The following is a 19,427-nucleotide window of genomic DNA, read 5'->3' as shown; positions in this document are numbered from 1 at the left end:
CACACCTCCAGCACGTGGCTAAGAGCTAGTCTGTTTCAGTCAGACAGAGTAACCACACTTAAGTTAGCAGAGAGTCGAATTCACAGAGAACTGTGTTAACTGTGCTATTAATTCAATAAACCTGATTGAACTAACTTCAAGGTCTTTTCTGACCTAAGCTGCATCCAGTTGCAGCCAGTGTTAAACCAGTGTACCTAACACGACAGAGATGATTGAACAGGGGCACTAATTTGAGATATGGGAAACCCAATCAAGATATTTTAAGTTTCTCTTTCTTGTTGGGTTTCAGGAAAACCAAGGTGCATGATCAATTGATGGATTTTCATCAAGTGACTGATCAATTGATGGATTTTCTTTATCGCACAGCAGCTCTAAACAACAAGCAATTAGTAACTTCTCTCCACAATCAGGCGATATGCGCATGACAGGAAGTTGAGCAGCCTTTCTTTCAAACTTCCAATTGGGGTGAGTTTTAAAAATGGCCAAAAACACCAGCAGACAGTTCTACCGCTGAGGAGCCTTCACCATAATGTTAGCCTGTCTCAGCTTGGAGTTCGAAAGAAACAAAGCTCTTAACCGGTGAACAGAATCCAGTACAATGGGAACTTATCAGCATTTATTTGCTTCCATTTATTTTAATATTCTGGATTCCTTTTTGTACCGTTTTATCATTTGCGATTCATGTCCACCTGACATAAATACATATTAAAAATCAGTTTTACACGAGAAATGTGCTGTGCCAATATACTAGTGAAGAGCCTGGAATGTTTACAGTCATTAATCCATCCTGGAACTCTCAGCCAGCATACATAGAAACAGAAATAGGTCATACAGCCCCTTGAGTCTGCTTCTCACTCCACAAAGGTTTTACTGGTTTTAAGAACATTCACCCTTAATAAGTTCACTTTCAATTTAATGTCAGAGTGTAAATTAGGTAAATACAAATTGACCCTGTTAAGTGCTCTTGGGAATCATAACCAGAGCTGGGAGGAGTTAAGCAGAGGAGAAGTATTTGAACTGTTTGGTAAACGCATTTTTCTTTGAACGTTTTAACAAAAATCTTGTCACAGTGCTTTTATTTTTGGCATCTGTTTGCATTTAAAGGTGTTGATGCCAATTCTGCAACTGAGAAAATACTCCCCCCCCCCCCCCGCCCAGTAAGACATGTGCAGTGTGCCGGGCAACAGCATCAGAGGAAGGCAAGCTATGCCCCCTCTTTACAATTCTTGTTTAGTGTCAGGGAGGAGGTGCGGTCAGAATCATAGTTACCCAGGAGTTAGAAGTAGTTTTAATCCTTGTAACCTTTCCTGGGTAACTATTCTGCTAAGAGAGTGGGAGCTCTCCAGTCCTTGCCTGGGGACTTCTGGGGGAGTGGGGAGGGGTGTACCATTCATCTTCTGGACAGCATGGTAGCACAGTGGTTAGCACAATTGCTTCACAGCTCCAGAGTCCCAGGTTCGATTCCCAGCTTGGGTCACTGTGCGGAGTCTGCATATTCTCCCTGTGTGTGCATGGGTTTCCTCTGGGTGCTCCGGTTTCCTCCCACAGTCCAAAGATGTGCAGGTTAGGTGGATTGGCCATGCTAAGTTGTCCTTAGTGTTGGGTGGGGTTACTGGATAGGGTGGATGTGGGCGAATTAAGTGGGGTGCTCTTTCCAAGAGCCGATGCAGACTCGATGGGCCGAATGGCCTCCTTCTGCACTGTACATTCTGTGATTCAATGATCCCCGGCGTCCGACCCTTGGGGAATGGAAGTTCTGGGCCATTGTGACAGGGTCAGTACTGATGCTGTGTTTTCTGACAGAAGAATTGGAATGGATTTGAAAGGACTTACCTAATAATATTCATTCAGTTGCTGTCTCATTCTGCTGTAACGTGTCTCTAGTGCCAGTAAAATTACTTTGCCCATGCTCGTTATATGAATAAGTAAATCATGTATCCACCACTTCTGTACAGGGTACTACAACATTTTATAAATCTTTCATTCCAGTTGAAATATGGCAGCAATTTAGGGCCAGACTCTCTGAGGAATGTTTCCACTTTGCACCTTTTTATTTACCTAGGTCCAGGAACTACATATTTCTTGCCTGGATTTCTAACCCAGGCCCAGTGAGAAATCTGCAGCATGGTGGCCCAAAATTCCTTTCAGTGCAGTGACAAAGTCAGAGGGAGTGACACCAGGCCCCTTTCTATGGCACTTGCTGCCGTAAAGCAAGAAGTTTAAAGGTCCCTGTATGTAAAAGTCACTTTGAGAAGCCAGGTTGAAGGTAAGAGTGTAAAGTAAATGGGTAGGATGAGTCAGGGTGGGGGCCTTTAGGAGGGGTTGGGGGGTAGTTGGATTGCTAGGGGTGGTGGGGTCCAGTTGGGAGGAATGGGGGAGTGGTCAGGAGGTGGTGGGTGGCCAGGGTGGGAGTGGGGTCAGGAAGAGAGTGGTCGTCAGGCAGGTGGGGTAGTCGGGGGTTAGTACGGTGGTCTGGAGAGTAGTCGAGGGACGTAGGGGTTAGTTGGTAGTGTGGGGGTAGTCGGGTGCCCAGGGGGAGTAGTAAGAGGTTGAGGGGTAGCTGGGTGGTCAGGTTGTGAGGGTTAGTTAGGTTGTGAGGAGGAAAGCCGGGAGGGGAGCTAGGTGGTGGGGTTAGTCAGGATTGTGGGGTGGTTGGGGGGGTATTTGAATGGGGGTGGGAGGGGTAGCCGGGATTCAGGAGGGCAGTTGGAGGGTCTGGGCGGGGTGTCTGTACAAAGATTAACCAGGTGTTAGAAGTGCTTTTAATTTTTCTAACCTTTCCTGGGTAACTATTCTGCTCAGAGAGTGGGAATCATCTGGTGTCATTTAAATCAGAGTATGGGATGGTTCTTGATGCGGTGGAATTTGAAACTTCCCGGGGAATTGCCGTGCACTCCTTGCATGGGGACTTCTGGGCGTTCCCCATACACCATCTGAGTACCACCTTCAGAGTACAATCACCCAGAAATCACAGGTTCTGAGCCATAATTGAAGAATTCTGATATGAATAATTTACTGTAAGCAATACTAAATAAGAAAAATGAAACATTGCTGGCGAGGGATTATTTATTGGATTCTTTTGTACAGGGTTACACTTAAACCAGCCAGCACAGGTCAGTCCTGAACCACATTTCAGATACACACCAACTGGCTTTCCCTGTTAGAGATTAAAGGCGCAATTCTCCAGAAAGTGTGGTAGCAAGCGGGAATTGCCACGTAATAATAACAATAATAATCGCTTATTGTCACCAGTAGGCTTCAATGAATTACTGTGAAAAGCCCCTAGTCACCACATTCCGGCGCCCCCCTGAGAAGGTCAGGAAAGGTGTGAACGCTGCGAAAAAGAAATGGTGACAGAAGAAGAATCGTAACAAAGAATGTGCCCAGAGGAAGCAAAATCACCACCAATAGCTGCCATTTAAAAAAAGGAGCAAATGTTATGTTCTGAAATTCTTAAACTTGATGTTGATTCCAGAAAGCTGTGAAGTGTAAAATTGTTCTTTCCTCTCCTTCCCATTTTCTGCTTTGCTTTTAAAACTGTTACTCCTCTAAATCCTAACGAAGAGCCAACTACCTGAAATGTTAATTCTGTCTCTCTCCCAAGAGATGCTGCCAGATCTACTAAGCATTTCCACTGCTAGAGTTCACCGCTTTGGAGGAGGCGGAGCATCGCGAAAGTGGCACTGCCCCCAATTTCATCGCAAACGGGGATTCTCCGGCCGATCGCGTCGGAGAATCCCACCCAGTAAGTTTAAAAACTGTGCAATTGATAACTGTAAAGTTATTTTCTTTGATGTTAATGCGGCTAATTCTGTGTTTAAATTTTGTAACATAAAAGATATCTATTGGTCAGAGTCATTACTACTGGGGCGAAGTATCCTTTCCTCACTGTCATGATATGCAGACGTGCAGATAATGATATACGACAGGCAGCTAATGAACACAGAGAACAGGACATGACCAATGAGCAGGCAGGACACTCAGGGGTGGTATCTCACTATAAAAGGCACGAGGCACTCACACTCCACCTCTTTCCACTGATGAACATCTACAGAGTGAGTCAGGGTGTATGTACAGTATCACACCTCCAGCACATGGCTAAGAGCTAGTCTGGTTCAGTCAGACTGAGTAACCACGCTTAGGTTAGCAGAGAGTCGAACTCACAGAGAACTATGCTAACTGTGCTACTGGTTCAATGAATCAGATTGAACTAATTTCAAGGTCTGGAGTATCTTTTGGTTAAAGCTGCATCCAGTTGCAGCCTGTGTTATCCCAGTGTATATAACACGACATGCTACCAGGAGACTGCTTAATCTAGGTGGTTTACCTCAGTCCGTTCCGTGACGACCAGCAAATGTATCCCGGCACCATGGAGAATATTCAAGTTCCTCACCAGCTCAGGATCTCCGGCAATCTCGGTGCCAACTGGCGGACATTCAAGCAAAAGTTTCTGCTGTACATCGAAGCTTCAGACCTCGTGGGTGCGCCTGATGCAAGGAAGAACGCGCTTCTCCTCTCAACGGCGGGTGATCAAGCCATCGACCTCTTCAACTCTTTTCACTTCACCGAAGGCCAGAACAAGACAAAGTTTCAGACCATCCTGGACAAGATTGACAGTCACTGTGAAGTGGACACCAATGAAATCTTCGAGCGCTACATATTCAAACAGCGTCTACAAGGTAAAAATGAATCTTTCAACTCCTTCTTAACTAACCTCCGCCTGCTAGCGTGTCCTGCAACTTTGGTGATATTGCTGACTCCATGATCAGGGACCAAATCGTTTTTGGAGTTCACTCTGTTCCTGTGAGAGAGCAGCTACTGAAAATCAAGCATATGACCCTGCCAGTTGCGACTGAAACATGCACAGTGCATGAGCACACCAAAAATCGCTATGCCCAGTACAAATCGTCTGAAAATGAGAAACTTGCCTCCCACGAGGCAGAGAGTGTGCAGGCCATCTCCCAGATGCAGCGCCTCAGCATTGATGAAAGCGGCCATTTCGCGCGCTTTTTCCGGGGCCCCTCGCATGCGCGATGCGAACGGGGTAACGAAGCGGCCGACACCCGCACTGCGCATGTGCGACGACGCATGGAGCGTCAGGACGCCAACGTCATGACGTGCTCAGACTGTGGCAACGCCCACTTAAAGAAACACTGCCCTGCAAGAGGCAGGCGATGTTTAAACTGCGGGAAGCCTGGACACTATGCAGCCTTGTGCAGGTCTGCACCACCAGTCAGGGGCCAGCGCTCCCAATTCTGACGACGGCGCGTTTAGAGTGTGCAACAACGATTACAGGATTCTGATCCTGGCAGCACAACGGATCCAGAGGAAGAATGCCTGGACTCCGCCTACTGTGTGGGCATCATTACCAAATGTGAATATGTTACATCCAACTCATCACAAAGTCAATCCATCCTCGCTGTGGACTCTGCGGACGAATGGCGTGCGGTGATGCAGGTCAACCACTGCTCCATCCAGTTTAAACTGGACACAGGTGCTTCTGCCAACCTCCTCTCACAGGCAGATTTCAAACGCATCAAGAAGTCCCCCCAGGTCCTTCCAGCAGCCTGCAGGCTCCTGGACGACAACGGAAATGCCATCACGGCACTGGGATCCTGCCATCTACTCGTCTCCAACCGGAGCAACCATGCACGGTTACGTTTTGAAATTGTCAAGCCAGACAGGGCATCCTAACTTGGCGTGCAGGCCTGCAAGCAGCTGAACCTCGTGCAGCGGGTTTACACATCGACATCCTCCAATGTGGATCTTCAGGCCGGCATTGACAACATCCTTGCTCAGTATCCGGATGTGTTCGACGGGATGGGCACGCTGCCATATCGATACAAGATTCTGCTACGACCTGATGCCAAGCCAGTGGTCCACGCACCACGCCGGGTCCCGGCTCCGCTGAGGGAGCGCCTGAAGGCACAGCTCAAGGATCTTCAGCAACAGGGCATCATTTCCAAGTTAACCGAACCAACTGACTGGGTCAGCTCAATGGTATGTGTTAGAAAGCCTTCGGGGCACCTGCGCATCTGGATTGATCCCAAGGATCTCAATAAGAATATAATGCGTGAACACTACTCCATCCCGAAGCAGGAGGAACTCACCAGTGAGATGGCACACGCACGTTTTTTCACCAAGTTAGAAGCGTCACATGGATTTTGGCAAATCCAGCTGGATGAGTCCAGCAGAAGGCTCTGCACCTTCAACGCACCATTTGGCAGATACTTCTATAATCGCATGCCGTTTGGCATTGTCCTGGCATCGGAGATCTTCCATCGCATCATGGAGCAGATGATGGAGGGCATTGAAGGGGTTCGTGTGTACGAGGATGACATCATCATATGGTCCACGACCCCTGAAGAGCATGTTTCCCATTTCCTGCAGGTATTCCGCCGTGTCCATGCCAATGGCCTGAAGCTGAACAAGTCCAAATGTTGCTTTGGCATGTCGACACTCAAGTTCCTAGGTGACCAGATCTCTCAGCAGGGCGTGCGCCCGGACACAGACAAGGTCAAGGCCATCGAAGCCATGAAGGTCCCTGAAGACAAGAAGGTGGTGCTGCGCTTCCGGGGCATGGTCAATTTTCTGGGCAAGTTCATCCCAAACCTGGCCTCACACACCACGGCCCTACGAGACCTGGTATAAAAAGCCACTGCCTTTGAGTGGAAGGCAGCACATCAGGCAGAGTGGCTGGAGCTGAAAGCCAAGCTCACCACTGCACCCGTCTTAGTATTTTTTGACCCAGACAGGGAGACGAAGATCTCGACAGATGCGAGCCAGGATGGCATCGGTGCGGTGCTGCTTCAACGTGATGACAATTCATCCTGGGCACCGGTAGCCTACGCGATCGGGGCCCACCAATACGCGGGCGGGCCTGTGCCGTGGGGCACTCTTTCCCCTCCGTGTTAGCCATATGCGCGGGGATGACGCCAGCAGCCGCTGATGCTCCCGTGCATGCGCGGACGTCCGCCGGCCGGCAGAGTCCCTTCAGCCCCAGCTGGCGTGGCGCCAAAAGCCTTCCACACCAGCCGGCGGGACGGGAACCACTCCGGCGCGGGCCTAACCCCGAAAGGTGAGGGCTTGGCCGGACCTTTGGGGCGGCCGGACGCCGGAGTGGTTGACACCATTCCATCCCGATGGGACCTCCCGCCCCGCCGGGTAGGGGAGAATCCCACCCAAGGTGTACGCAAATAGTGAAGGAATACCTGGGTCTTCTCACTGGCATTCTCAAGTTTCACGACTATGTCTACGGCCTGCCGACATTCGCTGTCGAGACGGATCATAGGCCTCTGGTCCACATTATCCACAAGGACCTGAACGACATGACGCCTCGGTTGCAGCGCATCCTCCTCAAACTCAGAAGGTACGACTTTGACTTAGTGTACACGCCTGGCATGGAGCTCATCATCGCTGATGCATTGTCCCGCTCCATCACATTGCCTAGTGAACCGCTAGAAATCATCCAGCAGATTGAATCACAGGTGCAGCTGTGTGCTAGCACCCTCCCGACGTCTGATGAGAAGGTGGTTTGTATCCTCGAGGAGACAGCCAAAGACCCCCTCTTGCAGCGTGCCATGCACCACCTTGCCAATGGCTGGCAGAAAGGGCGGTGCCCTCAATTTTACAATGTAAAGGACGACCTGACGGTGATTGATGGTATCCTCCTCAAGCTGGACCGGATTGTCATTCCACTCAGTCTCCAGAGCTTAGTGCTCCGCCAAATCCATGAGGGACACCTGGGCGTCGAGAAGTGCAGACGCAGAGCCACGCAGGCTGTCTACTGGCCCGGTATTAGCCAGGACATCTCGAACATGGTCCTCAACTGTGCGACCTGTCAACACTTCCAGCCAGCGCAGAGCAAGGAGATGCTCCAGCAGCATGAAATCGAGACCTCCCCGTGGTCCAAGGTTGGCATCGACCTCTTTCGTGCGAATGATCGTGACTACGTGTTGATTATTGACTATTTCTCCAATTACCTTGAAGTCGTGAAGCTCTCAGACCTCACATCTCGGAACGTCATAAAGGCCTGTAAGGAGACGTTCTCCAGGCATGGTATCCCGCTCACTGTCATGAGTGACAATGGCCCGTGCTTCAACAGCCACGAGTGGTCTATGTTTGCCAAGTCATACCATTTCAAACATGTCACTTCCAGCCCACACTATCCACAGTCCAATGGGAAGGTTGAAAAAGGGGTGCACATTGTGAAACAGCTCATCTGCAAGGCCGCGGATTCTGCTTCTGACACCTACCTCCCGCTGCTCGCGTACAGGGCGACCCCACTGTCCACTGGCATGTCGCCGGCTCAACTCCTGATGAACAGGGACCTTCGGACGACACTTCCAGCCATACATTTGCCCAACCTGGATCACCTCCCGGTGCTGCAGAAGGTGCAGCAGCTCTGAAACCAGTAAAAGCAGGGCTATGATGCTCATGCCACCGATTTGCCCGTGTTATCCCCGGCAGACACTGTCAGGATCAAGATACCGGATGGTGGCTGATCTACTCCAGCTGTCGTTGTTCGACAGGCTGCGCCCCGCTCGTATGTTGTACATATGGCTGATATTTCTGTTGTGTGACGAAACAGACGGGCACTGCGCAAAGTTGCCTGCCCGCAACCGCTTTCTTCTCCGTTTCCGTCCGTTGTTTTGCCACCTCCTGATACCTCGAACTATGAGGCCACCAGTCGAGCTTCCATCCCGCCTGTCAAGGCGCTGTCGTCCCCACCACCACCTCTCTGGCGGTCGACAAGGATCAGACGCAAGCCCCAGAGACTGGACTTATGAATATTTGTTTTGTTTGCTATGTTCTGTTGTCTCACATTAGACAGCTGTCTTCACATGTAAATACGTTCACATATGCCACCGCTTGTAAATATGTTAATATATGCCACCACATGTAAGTTTGTTCCCATGTGCCAACGAAACATTTAAAAAAAGGGGGCTATGTCATGTTATGCAGACATGCAAATAGTGATATACAGACAGGCACAGACAGGCAGCTAATGAACACAGAAAACAGGACATGACCAATGAGCAGGCAGGACACTCAGGGGTGGTATCTCACTATAAAAGGCACGAGGCACTCACACTCCACCTCTTTCCACTGATGATCATCTACAGACTGAGTCAGGGTGTATATACAGTTTCACACCTCCAGCACGTGGCTAAGAGCTCGTCTGGTTCAGTCAGACAGAGTAACCACACTTAGGTTAGCAGAGAGTCAAACTCATGGAGAACTGTGCTAACTGTGCTACTGGTTCAATAAATCAGATTGAACTAACTTCAAGGTGTGGAGTATCTTTTGGTTAAAGCTGCATCCAGTTGCAGCCTGTGTTATCCCAGAGTACATGAAAATGAAAAATGACACTCACAGTTTTACAAATTCTAAAGAATTGCTTGGGGTTCTTGTCTGGTATTCTACCAAATGGTGGTGTCTGATCTGGTGTCCTAACACACGTGCTGCCTCAAGCACACTGTTAACCTTTCTCTTCAGCAGCAACTCACTCTATCTCAAAGTTGTCCTGGTCCACAGTTTCTCTTTGTCTCTTCTGATATGTTAACAAAACATTGGGCCCAATCTACCAGCACCATCGCGCCCGAGCCGGTGACGTGAAAGGCCGTTAAATCTCACAAGAGGCCTCTCATGAGATTTATGAGGCTTGTTACGCCTCGCCAGACCTCGCTAGATCTCGCAAGGTGTCGCAATCTGAATGCTGCCGTGGTTAGAGTCACTTGAATATGTCTACGTCGCAGTTACCCAAGACATGGGGTCAAGCGGTCTCACCTCAGAGACGCTGCCATGGTGCTACTTAGCACTGATTTCTGCAAATGTGTACCAGGCGTAATGACACCTGGGGGTGTCTCCCAGACAATTCAAGGCCTGTGAGTGGTCGGGTTCTGGGTAGCAGGTATCCGGGCACTCCAGATGCCAGATGGGCACCTTGGCACTGCCAGCCTGACACCCTGGCACTGGCACTCTGGCACCAGCACCCTGGATGCCAAGGTGGCACTGTCAAGCAGGCAGGGGCGCTGTCAAGGTGCCAGGCTGGTGGTGGCAAGGTGCCCATGTGCCAGGTTGCCTGTGCCAGGTATCGAGCCCGGGCATGCCCTTCCCTTATGAGGTGGGGTGTGGGGGGGAATCCAAAGGCCACGGGGAGTGGGGGGGTGTTAGTGATCAGGGCAGCATTTTAAAATGGCATCCCGATCTCTTCCTGCACTGGCGATCTGAGCTCGTTAGTGCAGGAAATGAGTCTAAGTGGGGCTTCGGCGGGGTATTCATCGTTGTGGCCCAAAAAAGAAGCAGAGTGCCGTTTAATAGCAGAGCCATTCTCAGTGCTGCAAACGCTAGGAAACACCCCGATAAAGAGCGCACAGTGAGTGGTTTGGGTTTGGAACGCACTACCTGGCAGTGTGGTGGAGGCAGGTTCAATCGAGGCATTCAAGACGCCATGAGATGTGGAAACCGTGTGCAGGGGTATGGGGAATGGCACTAAGTCATGATGCTTATTTGGAGAGCCAGAATAGACACAATGGGCCAAATGGCCTCCTTGTGCACCATACAATTCTACTATTCTGTAATGCTTCCATCGCCTTCACCGCCACGCTAATTTCTTTGGCCAGGTGTCCTCCCCCCGCACAGAGTGGACCCTTTTACCTATCTCCAGAATTCTTCCACCAGCCCCAGTTCTGATGAAAAGTCACTGACTTGAAATATTAACCCTGGCAGTACTTTAATGACCCCCTCCCATCCCAGGAAAAGTACAGAGAAAACAAAGTCGTGGGGAACCAGGTTGGATAGTTTTTGCGACACAGTCCATCATTGAGACATCCTACTGATGGTGTGACCTGATGCGAGAGGCTGCCTGCCCCAAATTTTGATTCACATAATTAAAGGCCCAATAACGGGCCATTTTAGATTGCCTTTGGTATGAGAGATATCAGCTAAATGGAAACGGCCTCCCTCCTGTACTCTGACTCATCGTTGTTTGAGATCTGACCCATTACGTCGTGTCATCAGCAAATTTGTAGATAAAGTTGGAGCCAAATTTTGCCACACAACCATGTGTGTGTATAGGGAGTAGAGTAGGGGGCTAAGTACCTGTACCAGCCTCCCCGAACAGGCGCCGGAATGTGGCGACTAGGGGCTTTTCACAGTAACTTCATTTGAAGTCTACTTGTGACAATAAGCGATTTTCATTTTTCATTTCAAGTGTGCAGACTTGTGGGGCCCCGGTATTGAGGACTATCATGGAGGAGGTGTCGGTAGAAGGCCGCCTGTGGTAAAATGGCCGAGCTGGTCTCGCCAACGGCAAGTGCGGACTCATATCTCACCTTTTATCCCAATATCAGGGTCCTGATGGCTCTTCTCAAATTCAGCTCTCTGTTTCTGTCTGCCCAGAAGTTGCCTGATCTGCTGAGTATTGGCAGTATTTTCTGTTTTTATTTCTGGATCAATTTAAGTCTGCTCTATCTATGGTGCTATCAGCAGTTTAAAAGCAAATTCACATTTCATAGCTTGATATTCCAATTCTGAAATTGGGAATTTCAGTTTTATATCTAATCATAAGTAAATCCATATACTTTGTTAACGAAGCATACGGAACTGCCTCTCGATTTAAATTTTAATTAGTGCGATGTCCATGCTCAGCGCAATCTATTGCAGATGAAATCTAAGGCTTTAATTTTTATTGAAAAGACAGAACATTCTTTAAGTGCAAATACATTTTGTTTGCAAATCTCATTAGGAGATATGTGTTCAATTTAGAACCAGATGACACAACAGCTTACATTATTCTGCAAATGGTCCTTTAATGCTAAAGGAACTCGCACTGAAATAACCAAGGCATTTTGTCTCCATTACCTATTAGATTTTTTTTTATTCATTCATGGGATGTGGCCGTCGCAGGCTGGATCAGCATTTGGTACCCATCCCTGAGGGCACTTAAGAGTCAACCAGGTGTTGTGGATATGGAGTCACATGTAGGCCAGACCAGGTAAGGATGACAGATTTCCTTTCCCAAAGGACAGTAGTGAACCAGGTGGGTTTTTACGACAAACGACAATGGGTTCACCTTTAGACTTTTAATTCCAGATTTTTATTGAATTCAAATTTCACCATCTGCCACCCGGGTCCCCGGATCATGACTCTGGGCCTCTGGATTACTGGTCCAGCGATAATATCACTGCACCACTGCCTCCCCTGCAGACGTAATTCTAACTATTATCATTAGAACCTGGTTAAGATGCTCGAGCAGCCCGTTGTACACCATGCCAAATTTAACTGGACCAGGCTGCTGATTCACTATCGCTTGGTTTTGTCAGACAGTTAAAGTTAATATGAACCCCATCCACTGTGTCTTTAAGTGCATATTTGTTTCACTTCTTCTGATTTTGAGGGATATACTTTCGAGTTCCTTGGTTCATGTTTGAACTTCGAAAGGTATGTTGGAGCATACATTCAATGGCCGGCATTTTGCACTCCCTTGTGACGTGTTTTGGCATGGCAGAGGCAGCCTGTCATTGGCCAGTGGCGGGATCTTCCGGTCCCGCTGATGTCAACGGGGGGTGGGGGGAGGGGGGGGGGGCGGGATTCTCCTTTCCCCACCGATAAGATCGGGAATCCTGATCGGGTAGAGAATCCAATTTCGGCTCAAAAATGGGATCAACGCCGGGCAGCAGCCCAGTCTCCGATTCCGCCCTGTGGGCCATAGCGGGCTCCCACCACGCGCCGGCGGGAACATGCAAACAGTTCATATGCATTCATTCATATGCATGCGACTAATGTCATGACCCACATCGCACCCCTCCCCCCCATCAGCTAGCAGTCATGATTTGGTGCAAGTATTTACAAACAGGGTCCTTGCGCGAAGGCCTTTGAGGGGGAGTGAGGAGGTAAGTACATTTGCCATTTCCTTCAGGCCTGCTGGCGGATATATGCCTGGAGCTCTGGGACAAGTGGGGACCAACCTGGTGATGAGGGTGACCCCCTCGGGATCAGGGTGCCAAGACTGAACCTCCCATTGCTGCTGTAAACGACGAGCAACTCATCCTGTTAGGTGTCACTTACAGGCTCCTGATTGTTTAAACTGTTGACTGCTGCCAGTATCCTTAAGTGCTCTGAGGTCTCCAGATCATGTAGATATCCATTTACCCCGACCATCTGGAAACCCTGATGCATCAGCGGGATAATCAGGGGATGGGCGTGATGCACTATCAATTACGACGAGACGAGAGTAGAGAGTAATCGAGGCTTTATTACACAGAGATGTGTGGCCTCCTACAGCTGCTGCCGTAATGGCTGAAGTTCGGAGAGCACACACATTTATACTCCACCTACTGGGCGCAGCCAGCAGGTAGGGATCTACCCCCGTACCTGTAGTACAGGGGCCTTACCGTAATACCCTCGTATGCAGTGCAGTAAATACAATATAATACAACAGTGGTGCCTGCCACATTCACCCCCTGTTAAAAATGAGTCCAGCGGGGATGGTGGAAAACTATTTACATACAGGTTGTCATTAAATTTCAGAGAAGGTTACAAATTTAGATGGTCGGGCGCCTTGATCTGTCGTTGAGAGTGCAGCAGTGCTGGTGGCTAGTCAGGCGTCGGCTCGGTCGTCGGTGACTCCGGGAGCGTGTCGACATCCTCTTCATCCCCGGTTGGGACCAAGGGGAGGACGGATTGTCCTGGAGCGGAGGCTGTGGTAGGGTGTGCTGGGGGAATGGAGGTGGCGCCGGGGCAGAGGGGGGGGGGGGGGTGTGGGGACCCAGCTGGTGCCAGGTCCCTGAGGGAGACTATGTCTTGGCGACCATCGGGGTACGCTACGTAGGCGTACTGCGGGTTTGCGTGGAGTAGCTGTACCCTCTCAACCAATGGGTCCGCCTTGTGGAGCCGCACGTGCTTGCGGAGGAGAACGGGTCCTGGCGCTGCCAGCCATGTTGGGAGCGCAACACTGGAGGTGGACTTCCTGAGGAAGGCAAAGAGACATTCATGGGGGGTTTCGTTAGTCGCCGTACACCGGAGCGACCGAATGGAGTGAAGTGCGTCGGGGAGGACCTCCTGCCAGCGGGAAGCCGGGAGATGTCTGGACCGTAGGGCCAGCTGGACGGCCTTCCAGACCGTCCCATTCTCCTGCTCCACCTGCCTGTTTCCCGGGGGGTTGCAGCTGGTCGTCCTGCTTGAGGCAATGCCCCTGTTGAACAGGTACTGGCGTAGATCATCGCTCATAAATGAGGATCCCCGGTTGCTGTGGACGTAGGCGGGGAAAGCGAACAGAGCGAAGATGGTGTTGAGGGCTTTGATGACGGTGGCAGATGTCATATCAGGCATGGGATGGCGAAGGGGAATCTGGAATATTCGTCGACCACATTGAGAAAATACGTGTTGCGGTAGGTGGAGGGGTGGGGCCCTTTGAAGTCCACGCTGAGGCGTTCAAAGGGGCGGGAGGCCTTCACCAGGCGCGCACGGTCTGGCCGGTAGAAGTGCGGTTTACACTCCGCGCAGACCTGGCAGTCTCTGGTGATAGCCCTGACTTCCTCGATAGAGTAGGGCAGATTGCGGGCCTTAATGAAGTAATAAAAGCGGGTGACCCCTGGGTGACAGAGATCGTCGTGCAGGCTCCGGAGTCAGTACACTTGTGTGCTGGCACATCTACCTCGGGACAGGGCATCGGGGGGCTCGTTGAGCTTACCGGGGCGATACAAAATCTCGTAATTAAAGGTGGAGAGCTCGATCCTCCACCGCAAGATTTTATCGTTTTTGATCTTGCCCCGCTGTGTGTTGTTAAACGTGAAAGCAACCGACCGTTGGTTAGTGAGGAGAGTGAATCTCCTGCCGGCCAGGTAATGCCGCCAGTGCCGCACAGCTTCAATGATAGCTTGGGCCTCCTTTTTGACGGAGGAGTGTCGAGTTTCGGAGGCATGGAGGGAGCGGGAAAAGAATGCCATGGGCCTGCCTGCCTGGTTGACGGTGGCGGCCAGAGCGACGTCTGATGCATCGCTCTCGATTTGGAAGGGAAGCGTCTCGTCGACCGCATGCATCGCGGCCTTGGCGATGTCGGCCTTATACAGTTTAAGGCCTGGTGAGCCTCGGCTTTCAGTGGGAAACCGATGGAGTGGATGAGTGGGTGGGCCTTGTCCGCATAGTTAGGGACCCACTGGGCGGAGCACGAAAAGAACCCCAGGCATCGTTTGAGGGCCTTGGGGCAGTGGGGAAGGGGGAGATCCATGAGGAGGCGCATGCGATCGGGGCCGGGCCCTAGAACTCCGTTCTGAACCACATAGCCGAGGATGGCTAATCGGTTCGTGCTGAACATACACTTCTCCTTGTTGTAGTTTAGGTTGAGGAGTTTGCCGATGTGGAGAAATTTGGAAAGGTTAACGTTGTGGTCCTGCTGGTCGTGGCCGCAGATGGTGACATTATCCAGGTACGGGAAAGTGGCCCGCAGTCCGTACCGGTCAACCATTCGGTCTATCTCCCGTTGGAAGACGCCGAAGGGAACCCTAAGGAAATGGTAAAGGCGGCCGTCCACTTCAAACGCAGTGTACGGACGGTCTGCCTTGCGAATGGGGAGCTGGTGGTAGGCAGATTTCAGGTCCACTGTCGAGAAGACCCGATACTGTGCAATCTGATTGACAATATCAGATATGCGTGGGAGGGGGTACACGTCGAGCTGCGTGTACCGATTGATGGTCTGACTGTAGTCAACGACCATCCTGTTTTTCTCCCCCGTTTTCACCACTGCCACTTGGGCTCTCCAGGGGCCGTTGCTGGCCTCGATGATATCTTCCCGCAGCAGCCGCTGGTCCTCAGACCCCATGAAGGTCCTGTCGTGGGCGCTGTACCGTCTGCTCCTGGTGACAATGGGTTTGCAATCCGGGGTGAGGTTTGCAAACACAGAAGGCGGGTCAACCTTAAGGGTCGTGAGGCCGCATACAGTAAGGGGTGGTAGGGGCCCGCCAAATTTCAGGGTTAGGCTCTGGAGGTTGCACTGGAATCCAGGCCGAGTAGCAAGGCAGCGAAGAGGTTGGGGAGTACGTAAAGCCGGAAGCCGCTGAACTCTACGCCCTGGATGGTGAGGATCACCACGGAGTGGGATCCGGAGACCAGGAAGATTCTTTGGTTAATGGGGTGTACCGCGAGGGAGCAGTGCCTTACCGTATCGGGGTGGATGAAGCTCTCAGTGCTCCCGGAGTCCAGTAGGCAGGATATCGGCCTTCACCTTTGTCGACGCGGTCGCAAGGTTGTGCGGTCGGGATTGGTCGATCGTGACGGAGGTGAGGCGCGGCTGGTCATCGGCGGTTGCAGGCGATGAGCGGCCCGATGAGGTGCCCGATGGGCCGGGGTCCTGAGGCGGGGAAGATGGCGGCACCCTCTGTCCGCACGTGACCTGGGGCAGGTAAGATGGCTCCGCCCATTAGTTGTGAGGCAAGCAAGTTGGCGGCGCCCACGGGCCACACGTGTTGTGAGGGGAGCAAGATGGCAGCGCCCACGGGCTGCACGTGGCCTGAGATGAGGAAGATGGCGTCGCCCACTGGCCGCATGGAGGGTGCAGGGACAATAGCGGCGAATTAGCGGGCCTGGCACACTGCAGCGAAATGTCCTTTCTTGCCGCAGGCCTTGCAGAGCGAGCTCCTCGCCGGGCAGCGCTGCCGGGGGTGTTTTGTCTGTCCGCAGTAGTAGCACTTGGGTCTCCCGGGGCTGGTTGGCCGCCGCGCGGCGCAGGCTTGGGTTTGGCTGAGGGCGGTCGCTGATGGGGTCCACGATGGGGTGGCCGCTGGCGGGGTCCATGATGCCCAGGAGGGATGGGCCGTGTGGTCGGGGGTATATGCCTGTACGTTGCGTGAGGCGACTGTGAGCGAGAGCGCTAGTTTCTTGGTCGCTGCAAGGCCAAGCGTAGCTCCTTCTAAGAGGCGCTAGCGGATGTAGGCCGACCCTATGCCCGTGATGAACGCGTCTCTCATTAGCAGGTTAGAATGTTCAGCGGCCGAAACGGCCTGGCAATCACAGTCTTGATTTGTTATGTTCTAGGTGTAACGTAAGTGGCTTCCTTGTGGTGCACTTGACAAACGAAGGTTCAGATGTGGAGATAACTTCAACACGTTTATTAAACTATTTACACTTCTATGACTCGGGTTCGACACTACTGCTAATCCTACTATAGCTACCCAGACTGACTAACCAGTTGCTGCAATCCACGTGGTGGGAGTGATATTGAATCAACCCTGTGTATCTACTCACTGACTGTCTCCACTGGAAAGAGGATTATTATGTGTGCAGTGTCCTTTTATATGGGTTGGTGTAATGCCCCCCTGTGGTAGTGTCACCTCTGTGTGTATAGTGAATGTCCATTGGTCGTGTCCTATCTAACTGATCTATTGGTTGAGCGTGTGTGTGATGTTTCTGGTGCTCCGTCTAGTGTCTAGCTAGCCTACATGCATTTACATTGATGCACATCACCACATTCCCCTTTTTTATCTGTTACATATTTTCTGTACACTTTGAGAAAATTGAACAAAGAACAGGTAGATAAGGTAAGGTATATACAAGTCATGGGAACAGTGATTAAACAATACGTCCAAATGATTCATGTGAGTCCAAAAACCATCAATCATCATGGTCAAATGTCTCTCTTGGTTATGAACGCCATCAACGTCCCTGTGCCACAGGAACCAAGAAGTGGTCAAATCACTTCGCTGTCTGATTTTGAGTCCCTTTCTTTTTCCGATGTTTGTGATGGTGCTGTCGGATGGCATCTTGTAGCTGATAAGGTGTTGACGTTGAAGAGGTACCATCAACAGTTTCATTCGAGGTCATGGATGTGCCATAAGTTGAAGTTGGATAAGACTGTACATACTGGTTCTGGCCACGTGCTGTGCTGGAAGGGTGATCCTGCTGAGAACCGTTGAAGTATGTCGAATTGGAAACAGAATTGCTGCTCACATAAATACCTGGTGATGGTGTGAAACTAGAACCTTGCATCTGATAGGAATATGCCGTCTGGCCAGGCTGGGGTGCAGCAAATCCTGGGCTGTAACTAAGGCATCCAGTCTGTAATGCAGATTGCGCTTGCGGTAGTCCTCCTTCGGTCCTGATTCCATTAGTGGGCAATCCGTAGTGCTGGCCTGTTTGAGAATATGCTGCATAACTGCTGGCTGCTGCATGCCTGAATACTGGGTTTGTCCAGCATGAGCTGTCATTGGCTGCACTGCTGGTGTGGAAAAAATGTGCGGATATAGCTGTGGTGAATATTGGTCTATTCCTCTTGGACTGTAACCGCTGCTTGTTATTACTGACCCAGTGTAATTGTTAAGTGATCCATCTCCTGTCGTTGTGGCATCTGCTGTCACCCAGAGCGTGCCATCACTGAGGTTGCAGCACTCCCTGTCTGGAGTAAAGTCCGGCTTACGTGAATCAGAGTCGGCGTTTGGTTGCTCCCCATCTGGAGTCTGGTCTGTTTTAACTGAGTCAGTGTTGGTTTGTTGATGCTCCCCGTCCAGAGTCTTAGCAGGATCACTGGAGTCAGCTGAGATTTCTTGAAGCTGCATGTCTGGAGTCGGAACATGCAGGAATGCATTGACTTGTGGAGAGGTTTGAGCGAATAAGGGTGGAAGTATCTTGTTGTCACCGGAGTCACCAGTGGTCTCACAGTGATCGTCGAGTGCCTCTGTACACACTAGCTGAGGTCTGTCACTTTGCACATCTTGCATGGGAAGTGGGATGCTGTAGTCACTCGCCTCACATGCCATAGGTAGAGCCTCAGTAGCTGCTTGTTGTTCACTTGGGTTGGGTAAATTGTCAGTCTTCATCTGGTGGCGTAAACAATGTGCGTGGACTGTCATTGTCTTGCTGTTGTCCTTCACTTGGGCTTGGACTGTCATCGTCGCTTTGTTCTTCACTGTAGCATGATAGACCGTCATGGTCGTCCTGCTGTGCACTGGAGCGTGGTAGACTATCATAGTCTTCTTGCTGTTTACTTAAGCATGGCAGACTTGCATCGTCTGCCGCTAGTTGGTCAGACGAGGTTGCTAGACCCTCATGGTCTTGTTCCTGCAAGGACTGCGTGTCGAAGTCTTGCATTGTTTCTATTGTGGAGGCTGTCCATGAGCTCGCTGCAGAGGATTGTGACACTGGAGTCACGTCTTGTTTGTGCAAGGACTGCGCTCTGGGGTCTTGCATTTCTGCAATTGTGGAGTCTGTCCACGAGCTTGCTGTGGAGGCTTGTGACACTGGATTCACTTCTTGTTCATGCACGGACTGCGGTGTGGAGTCTTGCATGTCTTCTTTCGTAGAGTCGGGAACCCTGAGCGGTGCGTGGACCACGCTCTGTGTGGCAGCAGGCCGCTCTCTGTGGGCTTGTACTGCTCTCTGTCTCTTGGTTTCAGGCTGCAGCATCATCCTGCACTCACGAGTCGGGATGTCGT

The sequence above is a fragment of the Scyliorhinus torazame genome, chromosome 1, assembly GCF_047496885.1.
Source record: "Scyliorhinus torazame isolate Kashiwa2021f chromosome 1, sScyTor2.1, whole genome shotgun sequence".
NCBI classification, from domain to species: Eukaryota; Metazoa; Chordata; class Chondrichthyes; order Carcharhiniformes; family Scyliorhinidae; genus Scyliorhinus; species Scyliorhinus torazame.
The sequence above is the reverse complement of the archived record's forward strand: the minus strand, read 5'-3'. Positions refer to the sequence as shown.